Raw genomic sequence first — 17,055 nt, 5'->3', positions numbered from 1 at the left:
TACCCTCAATCGCAAGATTAAGGTGTGAAGTTTGCATCTTAACTGGATAGTCAAATGCTTGGCTTTTCATTTTGATTTTGTTTATGTGAACTTCAAAACAGTAGCTGATGCAATGACTTATTGTACTGTTCTCATTAAGTGAATGGAAGAAAAATCTATGAACTTACGGCAATTATACATCTTCAAAGATAGGCTGACTCTATTGTCTGCTCTCTTCCTAAAGAAGATATCCATCCCTTTCTTTCTTCATTTAAAAGACCAACCAGGCTGCAGCCCCGCATAGCCCTGGTATAGATTTTGCTGGTTCTGCAGATGTCTCTCTCTCTATTCTATAATCTTGTATCAGTTGTCATGAAGACTCTTTCCTTTTTTTAACTTTTCCATTTCAAATGTACATTAGAAGAATGGCCTGTGCATAGTTCTCTGATGAAGATTTGCAATGATGGATCAAGATTTATGAGCTTGCTTTTGCAGATTTCAGTATTTGCTTTTGCATTTTAGTATTTCACTAATACATTTCCAAAGGATGTAGCTCTTAGCTTAACAGTTTTTGCTCATTTTCAGAAAATTATTTCCTCAACTGTTTCAAATGTAAGTACCAGACAGCAGGACTGCTGCAAAGCAAAACATTAGTCTCTCTCAGCTTTCACCATTATTACCAGAAGTTATTTATCACAATGCTTGGGTCAACACTGTCTTTTTCAAGGAGGAGAGAAGGGAATCATGGATGAGAACAATTTGTCATGTTTCTCAGAGCTTAACAAAAGCACACAATTGAGTTTCACATCATTACTGTCTAGAGAGGTCAGACTCGGTGCTCCCGCATTTCTGTAACAACTTGAACACAGACACAGAACAAAAATGACTATGTTGAGAGAAAAGCACAAAGGAGATGGCCTTGCAAATTCTTTCATTTCAACTATGGTTCAGAACCACACACTGATATAATTCTTTAGCTAGTGGTAGAATGAGGTTTTTAAGAGTCAAGGAGACAAGCACATGTCAAGCAGATGGTCCACTGAGTTACCCAGAAATTACACACATGCTGTGGGGCTAGGATTCTTTCACTGCTGAAACAATCCAACAATGATTACTATTACCACTGGCATTATTACGATGACTACAATTGCTATTACTGTTATAGTTGTATTTCATCCCAAGCCAACCATTATAAGGCACTGGTCCTTACTTACCAAGAACAACACATTAGGTAAATCATGTGGACTTTTAAAAATAGTCCAGTAAGGGGAAATACGAATTTTTACTTTGCTTCATCCTTTTTCTAGCGAGGAAGCTAAGTTACAAAGATTTCTTTAAAAGTTACAGAAAATAGCATTAACTATGACATCATGGTATATTTATACGAAGTCTTCCTCTCTTTTTTTCTCCCCCTTTCCAATCAGTATGCACACCTACCCTATTAAACTAATTCTAATCCAGCTCCAAGATAAATAATCTTTATCAGGCAAAGGTAGAATAAATAAATGAATCAGTGAATCAATCGGTCAATCAATCTCTCCCTGTTTCCCTCCAAAAATTGAGAAAATGTGAACCTAAAAGAAAATGGCAATTATTACATGATCATTGATAATATAACAGATAACTGTTTTTGAATTAACTACCAGAAAGAATAGTTAGAGATACGCTCTGGTCAGAAGCGATGTCCTTTTACTGTACAACTTAGGGTAAAATCGCTCCCAAGAAATATAACCTTACAAGGTTCTTAGCCCTTGGATTTGAAGTAGATGGGAGTTTCATGATAAGGGAATCGGGTGATATCTGCCTAAATTGCTATAAAAGCTTAACTGAGCTTAAAGAAAAGTCAGACTGATCAGGTAGAGAGGTCCAATTCTTATCCCATTTCATTCTTAAATCACGTAGGCAAATCTATAACTAAAACGGCTGGTTAGACACTGTTCTTAAGGCATAAATCATGTAACACCTTTCTGAGGCATGACATGGATAATACACTAAAAGCCCTTGGATGTCGCCCTGCCATCTCCTAGAGCATATAAATCCAAGCTTTGCAACTGTATAACTAGCCATAACAAAATTTCTGCAGATTTTTCTAAGGGTGAATTTTTATTTCTTTGAGACGTTTAATCTCTACCTAACTGCAGGTGCTGAAGTGCATCTGAAATAGATTTCTTTGTTTTGCAGGATGTAGAGGGAGTACTGCCTTTCGTTAAATAATTATTTTTTGATTTCCAGAAAATTTAGAAAGGATTCAGGGTCAGGATTAGAATGCTTTCAAAGTTTACCAGCTCCTGAATTCCCCCTAGAATCTGTGATCCCTAGGGATCTTACCTCTCAAAACAGCATTAGCACCCGTGACGGACTGTTAAAAATGCAGACTGTCAGGCTCCACCTTGACATAATGAATTATAACCTGTATTTTAAAAAGATCCCTAGGAGATATGTATACACATTCAAGTTTGGGAAGCACTGCTTTAGGAAACTAGTCCTTCCCAGGGTAAGGATCTCTCCAGTTTAGGAATTAGGGTAGTTAACTCTTGGACACAAACATGACCATTCCTAGACCATCCTTACTTCCCAGGGTCATTCTGTCATGGAAAAACAAGGGATGGCACAGAGCAGTCTATGATTTAGGAACAGCTAAGAAAAATCCATTTTTGCACAGGAAGCACAGCTTAAGGAAACCAGAGAAGAAGGAAGAAAATGCAGATGGGCCCCTGGCGAACTTGATAATTTCCAGGGGGTAAGGAGTTGAGCAACTCTAAATTAGCAGGCAAAGGTAAAACTAACATCCTTTTTCAAAATTCTTCCTAATCATCAATTCATGTAATGCTTCTGTAGAAAAAAATCCAATACTATCAGGAATAAAACAAAAACTAGAGGAAAGGGTGAAAGGATGAGGTTGTCAAAAGTAAATTTGATTTCCTGTATTTTTCACTTTTTATAAAGTATTGGCAAATTGTATGGGAATAGAAAGCTCATTACACATTCTTCATTAAAGAAGATTATAAGAAAAGGCTGTCATCAGCATAGCAAGCCTTCTCCAAGCACCACAGAATCTTAAACACCCAAATATAATCTACAGGGATTAATATTTTCAGTTAAAATGCAGTTGCATCTAAATCCTAGAAAAATTGGATATCTACATACAAAAGAATGTTGACTATCTACCCCATACTATATACAAACATTAACTCAAAATGGATCATAGAGTTAAATAAAGAAGTAAAACTGGGGCCCACTATTTGTGATGGAAGGAAATTTAACTTTGGGTAGGTGAACACACAATGCAATATATACATTACGTGTTGTTGAATTGTACACTTGAAACTTATTTAATTATTAACCAATGTCACTGCAATAATTTTGATTAAAAAAAACTTTAAAAATCTAGGTATACATCTTTGTGACCTTGGATATTTTCTGGATACAAGTCTCTTATTAGATATATGGTTAGCAGATATTTTCTCCTATTCTGTATGTTGTCTTATTACTTTATCCTTGGATTATATATATCTATCTATATCTATATCTATATCTATATCTATATATCTATATATAGATATAGATATAGATATATATATAGTCAATACACACATGAAAAGATGCTCAACATTATTAGTCATCAGGAAAACACAAATTAAAACCACGAGATATCATTTGATATCCACCAGCATAACTAAAATCAAAAGGCCAGATAATAACAAGTGTTAGTAAAGATACAGAAAAACGAAAACATTGACTGATGGGAATGAAAAGTGGTGCAGACACTTTGGTAAATCCTCTGGCAGTTACTTGAAATGTTATACATTCAGTTACCATATGACCCAGCAATTCTACTCATAGGTAGATACTCAAGAAAAATGAAGACATATGTCCACACAAATACTTGTATCCAAATGTTCATAGCAGCATTAGTCATAAAAGCCCAAAAGTAGAAACAACCCTGTATTAGACTACCAGTGGCTTCCTCACACCATGAATACCCCATACTTCTGGCTCCTTTGACAATGACTATAGGTTTGTATTGACATAATTTAAACAAAACCATCAGGTTTTATTTCTTTGATACCGTATCCCTACTTAACTTTTTCCCCACGAATGGCTTTACTGATATATGTTATGTACCACAAAGTTTATCTATTTAGAGTGTATAGTATTTTGGTATATTCAATTTATAACAGTTTTCTATTGCTGTTGCAACAAATTACCACAAACTTAATGTCTTAACACAAATGTATTATATTATAGTCTCTAGGTCTCACTCATTTATTGAAGCACATGGGGAAAATCTGTTTCCTTGCTTTTTCCAGTTGTTAGCATCCACCCACATTCCTTGACTTCTCTATCTTGAATGCAAGCAATGTTGCCTCTCTTTGATACTTCTTCTAAAGTCACACCTCCCTCTGACAAAAGACATGAGTCCACTTTTAAGGATTCATGTGATTAGATTAGGCCCGCCAGATAACCCAGGATAACCTCATCATCTCAAAAGGTTCTTAACCTTAACCACATCTGCAAAGTCCCTTTTGCTAGGTAAAGTAACATACTCATTGGTCAGGGGATTAAGATATGGACATCCTAATGTTACTCTGCCACCAACTCAAATGTCCATCAGTTGATGAATGGATGTGGCATGCCATACGATGGAATATTATTTGGCAATAAGAAAGAATGAAGTCCTGATATATACCACAAATTCAGCGAACTTTTAAAAACATTATACTAAGTGAAAGAAGCCAGTCACAAAATACTGTTTGATTCCATTTACATGAAATGTCCAAAATAGGTAAACACACAGAGCCAAAAAGTTGCCAGGAGATGGGAAGACAGGAAGGGGTGTTGGTGGTTAGTAGCAGTGAGGAATATCTGTTAATGGGTATGATTTTTTTGGGAGAAGGGGTGTGATGAAAAAGACAGTGGTGAAGTAGATAGTAGTTATGTTTGCATAAATCTGTGAATATACCAAAAGACTAAATTATACACTCTAAATAGGTGAACTCGATGGTATATAACATATATCAATAAAGCCATTCTTAGAGGGGAAAAAAAGTTAAGTAGGGATAAGGCAACAAAGAAATGACTCCTGAAGGTTCTATTTAAATTATGTCAACAAAATATTACAGTCATTGTCAAAGGAGCCAGAATTATGGGGTGTTCATGGTATGAGGAAGCCACAGATAGTCCTAAGACTCATGAACACATTTAATTTTTTAAAATGGGGTGATTATTTTTTTTTAAAAAAATTAACTGTAGGCATGGATATCTAACCAGGGGCAAATCTTGTTTAGTTGGTGAAATGGAACAAAGGGGAAAAGTTTCATTTAATAAAATACTTTAGAATTGGTAGTCTGTCAAATTGCTGAAGAGTAAGGATTTATCTATCAGCACAAATGCTTTATTATAACATGAGACTGAACCAAGCAGCCTGGTACCTTCTTCTCCCCTGTTGCAGCAGTTCACATGTAGTTGGTACATTCTAACCCTAGAGCATAACTGACTGCTGATAGATGAACTGTGGGAAAGCAAAATCATAACACCCGATGTTTGAGTTGTATTGGCAAATATTTGGTCAAAATATAAGGTTTCAATTTCATTCTAAACTAAGAGTCTGAAAGAAAACTTTTCCCCGACTGCACTATTAAATAATGTTTCCCGACTTCAAAGCTGTTGGCTCAAGCTCCTGCATGGGAAGGAAAGCAGGTGCTGTGAATCAGAGTGTGCCCTCAAGATTAAAATCCTGCTGATGTCATGACAGGGGCTCTGTCACACACCCTTGCCTGACTTCCTCCTTCCCAGGGCATGCTGTATTCAGGGTGAGGTGCATCAGAGCTGCCCAAGTTGTCTGCCTTCTGCTTATACAACAAGCAGAACTCGGCATCCAGCACACTCAGAAGTCAAGTACTTTCAGGATAATTTCTGCCTCAGATGCTTAAAATAACCTCACTTTCAAATCTCATCCTGACATGGGTACATGATATAGTAAATAGTGGCTCATATTAAAGAGAAAAAAGAAAGGTTTCTAGGAAAGGAAAAATTACCCTGTGACAAATACGCTGGCAGAAATGTGATGTTTCGTTTCCTAATCTCACAAAAACATTTTGGATGCTTTAATAACTAATGAATAAAATGGAAAACAAGACAAAAATTTTTTTAAGTTATTTTAGGGTTCATCAACTTTTTTAGTGAAGAATTATTTCTCTTCAAAAAGATTCAACGGGAATTTTAAAAACCAAATTGCTCTCAAGTCACTTAGTACTTCAGATTAAATTGTTCCTATTTGAGAACTAGGAGTGATTTTGTCCAATCTAAAATGATTTAAATAGACCTGTGAATACACTTCACACCTGTGTCTCTGCCTCATACCTTTAATTTTCTTTGTGTAAAATAGCAATCTATTTAATTAAATAAATGTATACTTGTTAGCGGAAATAGTAGTGAGAGAAGGTGAGTGGAATGCGTGTCCCTGTGTGCATGTACTTACGCAAGGATGGGCTGGGCGGGTGATAGCGAGGTTATTTTCTTATAAATCTTTACTTGCTTAAATGCCCAAGAACCGAAATTTTGAATGTGTGTTTGTAATAAAGAGAAAAATAGCTACTCAGATGACAGGACCTAAGGGAGACAAGTTAGGTCAAATTGAATATTATGGAAGTTTCATTTGTGTCTTACTGAGGATTATAAAGTAAGAGAGAAACACTCAAAAAATTTAGCTTTCCAGAGATTTTGATATCCAGAAATTGTAAAGTTTCACTGTGATTCCTATGTACAGACTTTGGTCTTCCCAATTTAAGAGAAAAGAACATCAAATAGCAACTAGGTATCAAAAAGCACTAAAGACCAATCTTGAAACTTAACAGTATACTTGCTCATGGTACTAGGAAAGAAAAGAATTAGGTATTCAATACCCAAAGCTTGGAGGAAGGTATATAAATGTCTTGTGTTTGTATACGAAATTATTTTTTAAAGGGGGTGTGTTAAATGTGGGCCATTTTTTAAAATAAGACTATCACAATTCAATTTTAATGGTTTCATTTTAATAGTTTTAACACATTTCCACATGGAAACAACCTAAGTGTCCTTTGACGGATGATTGGTACATATGTACAATGGATTACTACTCAGCCATAAAAAAGATAAAATATTGCCACTTATGACAACATGGTTGGACCTTGACAGTATCGTGCTAGGTGAAATAAGTAAGACGGAAAAGGACAAGAGCATATGATTTCACTCATATGTGGGATATAAAACAAAAAACAACAAACCACCCAACCATCCAACCAACCAAACTCACTCATAGGTGCAGACAACAGAATGGTGGTTATCAGAGGGGAAGTAGGGTGAAGGGGGGAATCAGAAGGGTAAAGGAGGTCAAATAGATGGTGAAGGAAAGAGTCTAGACTGGATGGTGAGCACACGATGGACCTGCAGATGTGGTATTATAAAGTCGTACACCTGAAATTTATATAATGTTATTAACCAATATTACCCCCAATAAATTTAATTAAAAATGTAATAAAATAAAAACATTTGCTCATTAAAATCCTTGACTATATTTAATGTTTGATCACTACTACTCAACATTTTCTCTTTATATGTTTCTGTTTCCAAAAAGATGAAGTGATTCTTCAGCAGTTGTGCTATGTACTTCCTCGTTGGTAATTATTTAACTATCCTTTTCATAGTTTGATAAAAACGAAACTCAAGTCTGTTAAGTGCACATTTCTAGCTATTCTCCTTTTTTCCTCCATTTTTAGTAAAACACTGCCATACGTGATCATTAATGTTATGTGTCAACTTGACTGGGCTAAGGGAAGTTCTGAGATGAAAGCTGATAAAATATTTGTAGGTGTGTCTGTGAGGGTGTCTTGGGAGGAGATTAGTGTCTGAAACAGTGGACTGAGAAATGAAGATCAGCCTTCATCTATATGAGTGAACATCATCCAATGCGCTGAGGGTCTGAATAGAGCAGAAAGGTGGAGGAAGGTCAGGCTCAAGCTCTGCTGAGCTGGGACACCCATCTTCTCCTGCCCCTGGACATCAGTGCTCCTAGTTCTTGGACCTTTGGATTCGAACTAGGTTTTACAACACTGGCTCCCCTGGTTCTTTGGGTTTGGACAGGAGCTGCACCACCAGCTTTCCTGGGCCTCCAGCTTGTGGCGGACAGATAGTGGGACTTCTTAGATCCATAATCATGTGAACCAATCCCTCATAATATGTCATTTTCTATCTATCTATATCCTATTGGTTCTGTTTCTCTAGAGAACGCGGTTTAATAAATAAGAACCATGTATCTTATTTGAATTGGAAAAAGTCTGCTAACCATCAGAATTTTCTCTATCCCAGTGGAGTCACACAGCTCTTGGGGGACCTCAATGAGCCTGGTCTCTGTCTTCTTCACCTGCCAATCCCCAACACCTCACTTGACATCAGATCCTTCAAGCCCCAACCACCTCACAGGCTCTCAACTTCAGTATCAACTATCCTAGGACATTTAACTTTTTATATTATGAAAGGTTTGCCAAGCGACTTTTGTTTATAACTAGAGACTGTTTTTTTCCATAACTTGTGGTCTGTTTCACTTATTTCTGGGAATCAGGAAAATGAACCCAGTTGTGGGTGTAGTGGCATATACCATGACCACCAGAGGCGAGAAAAACATGGGATTTAGAAGTCCTGCCTGTGGGATGTATTGCTGAGGGTGCAACAGACTCAAGGCCCCAGAGGCAAGGGGGCTTTGAAGTCAGTTTCAAGGGGGCTATGCCTTTTAGTCACTGCCACTTAGTAGGCAAGTCGTATAATCTTTTTAAGCCGCATTTTTTCCTATTTGTAAAATGAAAATAACACCACTTACCTCACAGGGGTGTGGTAAGGATTAGAAGATATATTTGTAAAGTACTTCATTAACACAATGCTGAACTTACAAGATCTCAGTGAAAGGTAACAATTACTACTGTTCTCATTCCAATGAACAAGGCCAACCTGGTGTGAGTTTCCATCAGGAATCTATCTGATGGCCCTCTGACAGTTTAATAAGGAGCTTAGAATGTGATCTCCATGAAGGAATTTATAGTTGTCCTAAGAAATGTAATTTCACTAAAATATTCCAATATTTGCAAACACATACCAAAAAGCATTAGCTTAACTCAATCTATACAATATCCTTTCTTTCCAGATATCGAATGGTGTTTTAATAGTAAGTTCTTTTTCTGTTTGTTTAAATACAATTTTATTATTGTAAGAGGGTAGGTGTCTAAACCAATTCAAGGCGTAAAATCAACTGGTATTGAAATAACAAGAGCTTGTTACTCTATTTTATTTTTATTTTTTATTATTATTTATGCCTACAGCACTTGGTCTTCCTACGTGGTCTCCCATCCAAGTACTAATCAAGTCCAACCCTGCTTAGCTTTCGAGATCAGACATCGGGCTTGTTCAGGGTGGCATGGCCGTAGACCATGGACTGTGGCTCCACTGGGGCACAAACTCAGCACCTTCTGCTTGTAAAGCAGACGTGCTAACCGCTACACTATGGAACCACATCCTGTTACTCCTTTTTAATAGCAGCTGAAGGCCCATCCCAGTAACTTCAGAACAAAGATCCACACTACACAGGCACATGCAGAGTCTCCAGCAGCTCAGGTACATCAGGCAGCAAATTACAGTCATTTTCTCATAGGAAGGAAATTACTCCCAACTGCCTATTTTAGCCTATTTTATTGACTACTGTCCTTCCTACTATATTTTAAAATAAGAACGACTTAAAAGCCCCAACCCTTCTTTTCATATCTCAGCTTTTTAAAGTTGGTCTCTACTTCCCTTCCTTCCTATCAGTGGGTCTCTATGCACCTTTCTGCTGCCCCTCCACTATCATACTTACTTGGTAAGACACCCAGAGGATTCCTACCTTCCTCAACCCTCACCCCTCTTTTTCAGAATACTGTGCATATTATTCCAAGCCTTGCCAAGATTCCTTTCATTGTTCAGTAATTTACCTGGGTCTTCTTTTTTACAACTGGATTCTTAGGTTTCTTCCTTTATTCTGTCAGCAGCCATCTCTCCAGGATGAGTCACACACCCCCACCCCCCGTCAGCCTTCTATTAGATCCTCTGTCTCTTATTCACCTCTTTCTATCTTCTCCCCTTAGCTCCTCTCCCTCACTCTTCACTCTCTCCAGCAAACCCTTGAGGAGGCTCAGAGGACTAAGTAGCCTCTCCAAGGCCATGTGGTCAGTATGCGAGGGCTGGGAGCAGGCACTACAGTGTTTTGATTCCTAGTCGAATGTTTTCTCAGGCCATATAGATGTAAAATAAAGAATGAGTCAGGTGAAAAGATGCATTTTTCTGGTGTCCAGGCTGCTGCTGGAAAGGGCAGCATTCCTGTGTACTTACCGGAATCAGAAGGCTGTAGGAAAGGATTCAGTCTTACAAGAATTTTGAAAACAAGCAGAATTTAAGTTATAAGATTTAGTAAAGGAATAGTCAATATAGCCAGAGAGATAAGAAGAAGGGGAAAGAGATTATCTTTATAGAGATGATAGCCTGGCTGTGGCAGGAGGAAGCTCGGCCTTTGCCTATGTATTTTAAAGAAAGAAGAAATGATGGCCTTAATAGCTCTGATAGATGAGACGGCAGCAGCAATGTTGACAGCACATTTGACTAATAAATAAATACTTTAGATAGAGAAGTAGGTTCTGGTCATTAGTTAATTTAAATGAAAGAATGGCATGTGTAGTCAATGACGGACTTATTTATGGCATAGATTTGAGGCATTTTGGATTTAGTATTCTAACCTTTAATTTACATCTCTTAGTTAAGTATTCCTTTCTTTTGCCTATATTTTAATATGAAATATTTCTGACATTCAAAAAAGGATAGTGAAGAATAAATACTCAAAAATAAATACTCAAAGATCCATAACCCCAGTATAATAACCCATTGCGAGCATCACTGGTGTCTTCATGTACCCATTCCTGATCACATTTCTTCTGTCTCCAGCAAAAGTGACCTAAAATCCGAATTCGATGTGAATAATGCCCATTCGTATCATTGTACTTACATACATTACTAACCCTAGAAAACATGTAACATTTTTATGTTTGTAAACTTTATATAAGCACAGGAGATATTTCCTACTGCAACTAGCTATTTCTGCTCCACATTATGCAACATTATGTTTGTGAAACTGATACATGTTGGTTCGTGCAGCTTTAGTTATTGTCATTGCTGTATTTAGCAGTGTTCCATTTTATCAAAATAGCACACCTTATTCACCCATTTTCCTATTTATAGATAGTTATGTTCAATTTTCAATATTATAAGCAATGCTGTCTTGAAAATTCTTTTCCATGTTTCCTTATGAACACGTCGGTTTCTCTAGGACTTAACTGGTAACTGAGCTGTCTAAACACATCTTATGCTGTAGAAGCAGCTGCCAAATAGTCCTCAAAGTGGTGACACTGATTTATATTTCCACTCATGATGTATTAAAGCTCCATTGCTGTGCATCTTCACCAAAAACTGTATTACCAGATGTCGAAATCTTTTTCCAATCTTATGATTGTGAAATGACATTTCATTTTAATTTACATTGTCCTGATTATTAGTAAGGCTGAGCATCTTTCATATTTATCGGTCATGTGTATGTCCTCTATGAACTGCCTGCCCTTAGCCATTGACCACTTTCTACTGGGGTGTTCTTATTGATTTGTAGAAATTCTTTGTATAGTCTAACCTTTTGTCAGTTACACAAAATAGCAAATATCTTTTTTTTGAATGTGAGTATCTTTGCACATTGTTGATGGTGCTTTTAGTGTACAGAAGATTTTCATATTAATGTAGTCAAATTAACAATCTATTCCTTTATGATTAGTCCTTCGTACAGGTCTTTAAGAAATCCTTCTTTACTCTGAGAAAGTAAGAACAGAGTCCTACATATTTTACAACAAAAGCTTTAAGGCTTTGCTTTTGACATTTAGATCTTTAATCCACTTAACATTGATTTTTGTATTTGGTGCGAGATAGAGGTCCCTTTTCTTCTCATTGTAAATAATTGAATGTCATGGTACCTATTACTAAACAGTCAACCCATCCTTGCCCCACTGACCTGCAATGCCACCTGTCAAATATCAAGTTTCCATCTACGTGTGGGCCATAGATTTATTTTCTCTCTTCACTTTGCTGCATTAGCAATCCGTGTTTTTGTGAAAATGGCCCAGAAAAGTTCTTATTCGAAGATAAACAGAGATCAAAACTGTACTGAAACGGAGATGCTAAGTGTTGATGGGCACTCACAATGGGCTAAGTGACTCATTTGTAACCCAGCAATGCAATTATTCCTCGAAAACATTACAAATTACTACATGGCCTTTGAATTCATTTAGAAATAGATAAAAATCTCAAACTCCAAGGGAGTAGTTAGAAAAAATATGTGTGGCAATGATCATGATCTACTTGTAGTTCTTATTCATTAAATCTGTGCCTTATTTAGTGTTTCTATATTCTCACTAGCCATCTCTTTATCTTTCTATTTTTTCAAATAATTCAGTAAGATAAGCATGTGTTTACCTCCTTTTATATACACTGTCGTGCTGGTGTTAAGGGATGTCCAGATGATTAAGCCACTGTCCCTGGGTAGTTGGGGGCACTCACACTTAGTGGGGACACAGACAGGGTGATAGGTGAGTATAATATGTCAGATTGCAATGAGTGACAAGCTAGAGGTATACACTTACAGGAGGAAACAATTAATTCTGCAAAGGGGGAGAGTTCAGGAAATTATCACAAGGAAGTAATACCTACTGAACTTCTTTGTCTTCTCAAATTTCTCCAGAAAACTTATAGCTAAGAATAAGCTACTATAGATAGGGAAATAAGACACCATGGTACCAAAACACTCTTCTACCCATACAATTAGGAGTTTTCAGTATAGCTCATCATTTAGGGTATTGTGCTCAATTTGATAAACTATTCATAGTCACAAATGCACTCCACCTTCATAATGTGTGACATGCAAAAGACATGAAATTACATAGGAGTGAGACTTGACCTGAAAGGTGAATTCACAATAGAGCTTCATTAAACGGTAAATTCCCCTAAATGCATTTTCATTTAGTTTTTCATAAAATAATTTTTGTGGTTTAGACATCAACCTTTTGAGTCCTTCTGCTCACTACAAGATGCACCTAAATGAAGACGACAGTCCTTGCCCAGGTGTCAGCGCATCACACCAAGTGCACTGTGACCAGCTGAACACAAAGGTACTAGATGCCTCGAAGATCAGAACATATCCTGCCATTACTAGTTTAGTTAAACGAGACTAATGATATCCTAGGCACAAGCAATTACAAAGGCAAAACAACTAAAGTTAACAATGGCCAGAAAACAAACTATAAGGTAACGTTACACCTACTCAGGTATTCATCTCCATAAATGTAAAACTGTAATAGCCATGGGAAGAGGGGAGCCTCTGGTTCAGTCCCGGGACCTCACCTGTCCTAGAGGAAACACTTTAGAAATACTGAATAAGTTGGTACGCAGGTGTTTAAAGTATTTTATAATCTGCAAATAGCCCCAGAAATATATTATAATTTGTCCCTCCCCTACATTAAAGAGTGAAAGGGAAAAGAATCCAACTAAAAGACGACTTTCTGATTTATTCGGAAGTTACAATACAAAGACAGCAAGCAGCATTCCACCTTCTCCTTCCACCTTAGTCCTGCCAGAAGCCCCCTATAATGTATTACCTAGAAAATGGGTAAGGGACCAGTGTTTCTGAATGGCTTAGACATAAAGTTGGAACGGTACTGCTGTAATGAAAATATTTATGTAGGGACGGCTCTGACATATTCTCAAATATTTCTCCTCTGCTGCCTGCCTAGTTTGATTTAATTTTGGCAAAGGGATGTTATTATTGTTTTTTCTTTCTACTTCGCTGTATAAACTAACAAGCAAGCATTTATTTGATTTCCCACCAGTCTAGCAAAGTCCTGGGGGGGGGGGGGAGGGGGGGGGGGGGTTAGATTCTTGCTAAAGAGAGAACACAATGGGAATCATGAGTAGGTGGTGGAAATTAGGACAAGAAGTGTGGGACTAACGGGAGATTAAACACACCTTCTGGAATTGCTTCTGTGGACGGTGCTGGATTTGCAACACTGCTCTGACTAATCAGATGGATACATTTTCTACCAGGTAGAAATGCCATGGGGTTAGTCTATCACAGAGTCTTTTATATTGGGCAAACAACAGTTATTGCTAGGCAAGTTAAAGAGTTGAGATTTCACAAATTTCACTTCCTGTGATTACTGAGAAAAACACACAGGCTAAGCAATTCCATTAGTACATTGCTAACACTTTGTCCTGCTTGCTGAGATTTTTAGCTATAGCCGCAGAGTAATTTTGTAAATAAATGATAAATTATGGTTTTAAAAAATGTGTCCAATGCAGAGGTTAGTCATTTGCCAATTAGGAGAGGATGCATACTGGTTAAGAACACAGACTGTGACGACTGTGAAGCCAGGCTGCTCTGTTCACGTTCCAGCTCTATGCTAATTAGCTGCATCAACGTGGGCAAGTTACTTCACCTTTTTATGCCTGATTCCTCACCTGTAAAAAGGTGGGTGATAATCTGAACTATGTCATAGGAGTGTTGTTATGATCAAATGAGTTAATACATATGCAGCACTCAGAATATTACCAGGACCAGAGTGAGTGAGGACTCTGTGTTAGTCCCTCTGCTATTTCTTTTCTTAAATAAAGTTTCCGATTGCTGCTAGCCAAGGTGCGCTCCCTAATTAAAAAATAATGGGGTGAAATTCAGACTTTTTAGTGGACAAGAACAAGTAAAAGCGCGAGTGTAGAATACAAAAATTGAAAGTCAGAGGTGTAAGAAAACCAGAATGGATGGTATTCTAGTGTTCTTCTCTTGCTGCATGATATTCAGGCATTGCATGAAGCATTAGACACTTGTGACTCATTATTAACGAAGAACGTTTACGGATGTCAGGACCGATGTGTTGTGAGGGATGGAGGCCTCCTCATGGGTTTCCGCACTCCCACACCCGGCCCTGTTCCCTGGTGGGTCTTTCCGCACCCACCCTCCTGGCTAACAATCCACCTTCCCTCAAATGTTAATCTTTGGTTCTCAGTGGCTGAGGCTGCTTCCTCCTTGGCCTCTGGGCTGTGTTGACATCCTTCTGAAAGAGTCGAGTGGAACAAGCAAGATTATTTTTCATGTTATCTATAATTGCCAAAGGCAGAGCGTATTATGCTCAAAATCCTTTAAAATCCTGGGAGTAATATCACTCAAATCTTGATTGGCTGAGAAAGTTTTTATAACTATCGTACTTTGCAATAAACTTTTCTCTAAAGACATCTTCAAAGAGCAGTTTATTTTCCAAATCACTTTTGACGTCATTTTCTCTGCTTTTGCACTGCGATAGACCTGTAGTCTTCCTCTTGTCCAAGGGATGGACTGCAGTAGCCTTCCCTCAGGTGACATTAGCAGAAATGTCAACCAGATATGTTTGGGGATGATTTTTCCTTATAATGCCCCTCCCTGCAGTGGATTGTGTTAACCTTTAAAATGAAATATTCCCAAATCTTTATATTTGTGATTTTAATAAAAAGTTCTTTTTGTCTAGTCCTGGTGAGCATATCATCAGTCAGGGATTTAATCCTCATTCATCTTAGTTTATTCCGCTGACAGCCTTTGAATTACTATCGGATGTTGTTGCGCCTCTGCACACAGAGACAACTGAATGGAGGGAGGGGTGAGGGGAGAGTAGAAAATTAAAACATAGAAGTGCCCTGAGATGCCCTGCAAAATAGTCCTCTGGAATTTAGAATAATCAATTCCTAATTTTATTGATTTGTCAGCACCCTACAGACTTTCCTTAGGAAAGCAGGTCGAATCTCCACAAATGTGCATCATTAACAAGTGGAAAATTCCAAACTTTGTACAATTATATAAAGGGGCAAGATAGTTCAGGCTCTGGCACTACAATGGAAAGAAGTAGAAAGTGGGGAGAGAATATTCTAGAATATAGAGAGATTCTAGTTTACCCTTCATTAACCTTGCCCCGTCAATGTTTCTAAACAAACCGGGCATCCTTAGGGTTTATTTTTTTTTCCCCTCCAATTTTTGTTTTTATTCTCATCACAGCCATATGCTAAGTTGTTCATTTACAATTTTAATAGTGTGTCTAGCTCACAAACTCATTTCTTTCACTACTAGCTTATTGGTCTATTAATAACTGCACACTGTAAAAACAAATTAGGATTAGATAGCCCACCCAACTTTTGACACCACTTTCCAGATCTTTAGCAATCACTTCAGATACTGATAAACCTATATATAGAAATAAGAAACACATAGCTGAAAAAATCTGGTATCTTGGTGATTAAAGCAAAGACATGCAATCAGCAGCTCAGAGCTGCCAAGTCAGCCTTGCCATTGTTATATCTGATCATTATTTCGATTTATTCATTCCGAACGTACTTGAGACCATGCATCCCCAGATATTTAAACATTTCTAATATTCTGGTATGTGGGTATTAAGAAGAAAATACAGTTTTTAGCGTTCATTATATTTACTGAAAATTAAAAGCACTTCAATTGTCAATCCAAGCAGTTCCTTTGGGTTGGAAATTTCCATTAAAACCCAATGCAGGCACTAGATTTAAAAGAAATACCGTGACATTCCACAAAGCCAGCCGATGACCAAAGATATCAGGTAGATACTCAGCAGAACAACTAAGGGAAACACACTCTGCAGGTTTTCAAACCTCGCACTGAAACACAGTCTAAAAGAATAGTCTCAGAAATAGAGAGTGAATGCAGGTTTCCAAAAATATCTACTCTTCACAAGCTTGCTCTTCAACCAATCCCAAGCACGGACTAGTTATCTGAATAAAATCTCTAAGTTTGTGGGAAATTATTCTCTTTGGAAAGTTATAGGTATTCCAGAAAAAGATGTTTCAAACTCAAAGAGTTCTCAGAAGGCTTTTAATCTTCCAATTCCATGGCCACAATTAACACTGCGACAATTAACAAGCATCCTCCATTCCACCTCCCCA

At 37.4% G+C, this 17,055-nt stretch overlaps 1 protein-coding gene and 1 pseudogene across 1 annotated transcript in view; both read right to left on the bottom strand.

The window, feature by feature from the left end:
• STXBP6 (syntaxin binding protein 6) overlaps positions 1 to 17,055 on the bottom strand; it is a 170,480-nt gene that overhangs the window by 116,911 nt on the left and 36,514 nt on the right. The gene's annotated exons all lie outside the window — the stretch shown is intronic.
• LOC111729787 lies at positions 9,321 to 9,436 on the bottom strand (annotated as a pseudogene).

The sequence above is a fragment of the Pteropus vampyrus genome, unplaced genomic scaffold, assembly GCF_000151845.1.
Source record: "Pteropus vampyrus isolate Shadow unplaced genomic scaffold, Pvam_2.0 Scaffold281, whole genome shotgun sequence".
NCBI lineage: Eukaryota > Metazoa > Chordata > Mammalia > Chiroptera > Pteropodidae > Pteropus > Pteropus vampyrus.
Note: the sequence above shows the minus strand (reverse complement) of the source record. Positions and strands in the feature narration are given on the sequence as shown.